Raw genomic sequence first — 3,765 nt, forward strand, 5'->3', positions numbered from 1 at the left:
GAAACCAGCTTTGTTTCCACTCTTCACTTCCCTGGAGACGACTTTGCCTCCAGCGTCTGTATCCTCGGTTCTGCATCCGCAAATTCAACCCACCTCAGGTGGAAAATACTCAGAGAAAAACTGTAAAAAATAACAATTCAGCAATACAAACATAGAAGTAAAGAGCAATATGGTGTAACAACTTCTGCATAGCCTTTACACTGTATTAGCATTATAAGCAATCTAGAGGTAATGTAAAGTATATGTGGCCAGGCACAGTGACTCATGCCTGTAATCCCAGCATTTTGGAAGGCCAAAGCAGAAGGATCGATTGAGACCAGGAATTCCAGATCAGCCCAGGCAACAGTTAGACCGCATTTCCGCAAAAAATAATAATAATAAAACAAAAAAAACCCCACTTTTTAAATTAGCTGGGCATGGTGCTTCGTACCTGTATTCCCAGCTACATGGGAGGCTGAGGGGAGTGGATCACTTGAGCCTTGGAGGTTATGGCGACAGTGAGCCATCATCAAGTCACTGCACTCCAGCCTGGGCAACAGAGCAAGACCCTTTCTCAAAAAAAGAGTATGTAAATATATGTGAAGGTGGATGGATGTATGGATGAACGTACGTACGTATGTACATATGTAGGTAGGTATGTAGAGACAGAGTCTGGCTCTGTCACCCAGGCCAGAGTGCAGTGGCACAATCATAGCTCACTGCAGCCTTGAATAAATGGATAAATGTATGTATATATGTACATATTTATTAGAGACAAAGTCTGGCTCTGTCACTCAGGCCAGAGTGCAGTGGTGCAATCATAGCTCACTGCAGCCTCGAACCCCTTGGCTCAAGTCGTCCTCCTGCCTCAGCCTCCAGAGAAGCCAGGCCTACAGGCGTGCACCCCCGCACCAGCTACTTTTCATTCTTTTTTTTGTAGAGCAGGGGTCTCGCAGTGTTGCCCAGACTGGTCTCAAACTCCTGGCCTCAAGCAATCCTCTGGCTTTGGCCTCCTAAAGTACTGGGGTTATAGGCATGAGTAATTGTGCCAGGACTGAAATATGTAAGAGGATGTGAATGTGTAGTTATATGCAAATACTGTGCCATTTTATATCAGAGACTTGAGCGTCTGTGGATTTTGGTGTGTATGAGGGGTCCCACAACCAGTCCCCAGTACATCCTGAGGGATGGCTGTGCCTCCTCAGTTACCACAGGGGATTTGCCGTGCCCTTCTGCCCTGATGATTGTCTCCTCCTCCCTGATATTAGGCTAGGCCATGTGAATTCTTTTGGCTAATGGCATGTGACAGAGATGACAATGTGCCAGTTTCATTCATAAGCTTTAGGAACCATTGCAAAGCCCAACTCTGTATCTTTTCCCTCTTCCATTAGGAAAGCCTGTCCAATATTTTTGACTCTTTCAGTCAGAATCCTAAAATAAAGAAGGCCCATGGAGCATATGTGACCTGCAGACAGGAGCAGAGCTGCCACCAATCTGGGAGCAGCATATTAACACGAGAAAGAGATAAGCCTGTGCCGGCTTGGGCTACTGCAATTTGGGGGATCAACCAAAACCTAGCACAGCCTGACCAAGAGTCTCCTAGCTATTAATGAAAGAAATCAGGAAGGGCTCAAACAAATGTTTCACTTTTTAAAGTTATTAAATTTTCAGATATGTCCTCTTGATGGATGCCAAGAAGAAATAGAATAAAGTTATAGGCTTATTGTAACCCTTTAGATTATTTAAATGCAGTTGTCAGGAGAGTTTAAAGAATAGCAGCCTTGAAATGATAGCTCCGGCTATGCCATTCCTCCTAAGAACTTAAGCCACAACCCCCTTGCTTAGTATAAATGGGAAGTACTAGATGCTTCATGAGGTTCTGCAGTGGTGTGCTCAGTCCCACTTGTACCAGCTTGTGAGAGCCAATTGTTAAAGTCACCGGAATTTTGTGAAGCAGCTGTTAAACACGGCCATCATCAAAATTCAATTACACAGAGTTACAATTCAATTATATTAAAAGCAAAGGTAAGAACAGGGCAATCCTCACTTTACATGGATCCAGGATACACAAATTTCAGTTATCTTTAATTAAGTAACACCAGTCTGCCAATAACGCAGTTCAAATTTTAGTCACTACAGTATATTAGCCGTGAGTGACTGCATAAAGTACAGACTTCACTGCCAGCTCTTTGGTCCACAAATCACTTTGTAGGTAATAGATGTGCTTCATGATCAGTGACCAATCGCATCTCTTCTTCCAGACTGTCAGTGTTGGAGCACTGCTCATCTGTCATTCAGTTCATGCAGACAGCAAATTGTGTGGTAGTTTTACCTTTTTGTTCTCCAGTGACAAACCCACGTGACATTTGACAAAAATGGATAGAATCAAAAGAGAGAATTAGCCAACAAAGATGAGGGTGCAACAAAGAAATAAAAAGTGACGATGCTGGAAGTGAAATTTGACATAAATGTAAGTGGAATTGTGGAGGAAATAGCTCATTGTAGGAATGTTGACACGCTGCTGTTCTAGAGACCATACAGATGCAGCTGGAGGAACTCAGGGAAGACAAACTTCTCAACGTAAATGAGCAAAGTGGTTCTGACAAAAAGAATGAAGATAGCCCAGAGAGGAAGTGATGCTGAAAAGATTCACATTAGAGAAATTCCCAGAGATATTTCATGATATTCAGAGCCCAGAGGATAAAATGCTGGAAGCTGATCCAAACTTACACAGGAGTATGACAATTTGCCAAGGTATAAAAAAGGCAAATCCTAAGTTATATGGTAAGAAGAATGCAAACACCATTTAAACTCCTGATACATTTTTTGCAAAGAAATAAAACACTTAACTCTCAATGTTTCTCATGTTTTTAATTGGTATACTATGTAAATACTAAATAATGAACACTCACACTAAAGTATACTTGTCAATCAATACCATGAGCAACCTTGCTAAATCAGGTAGTAATCAAGCATTTATTCATAGCTTGATTTTGTCAAATCATGGTAGAATTATAACTTTAAGCTGGCAGAATTATAACCTTAGTTTGGCTATAGGTATATAAAAAGATATACTACATACTATGGTGTACTATACTATACATCTATCTATAAACTTATGTTATATCTATAGCCAACTTAAGGTTGTACTTAAGTCTGTACTTATAAGTAAACTTATAAGTCTGGCAAAACTCAACAAAAGTATCTACGAGAACCAATGGGCCATATAAAATTTATAATAAAAACTGTTGTATACTTTATTACCATTTACAAATTATGAGCTACCATTCTTTATATTCATGTAATTTGTAACAAATTTATGTAAATACATATGTGTATCCCCCCAACCCAGCTACTTGGTGAACATTTGCCAGCACTGCATTTAGAGAATGTAATTAGGTAGGACATCCACAGCTTTAGTCAAATAGGGACTTGAATTTTAGCATTGCTTCTGTGGTTTTTTTTTTTTTTTTTTTTTTTTTTGAGACGGAGTCTCATTCTGTCACCCAGGCTGGAGCGCAGTGGCACAATCTCGACTCACTGCGTCCTCCACCTCCTAGGTTCAAGCAATTCTCCTGCCTCAGCCTCCCAAGTAGCTGGGACTACATGCACCTGCCACCACACCCGGCTAATTTTTTTGTATTTTTAGTAGAGACAGGGTTTCACCATGTTAGCCAGGATGGTCTCAATCTCCTGACCTCATGATTCACCCACCTCAGCCTCCCAAAGTGCTGAGATTACAGGTGTGAGCCACTGTCCCTGGCTTTTTTTTTTTTTTTTTTTTTT

This window comes from Sapajus apella, unplaced genomic scaffold (genome assembly GCF_009761245.1).
Source record: "Sapajus apella isolate SASKATOON/1434 unplaced genomic scaffold, GSC_monkey_1.0 scaffold14, whole genome shotgun sequence".
NCBI classification, from domain to species: domain Eukaryota; kingdom Metazoa; phylum Chordata; class Mammalia; order Primates; family Cebidae; genus Sapajus; species Sapajus apella.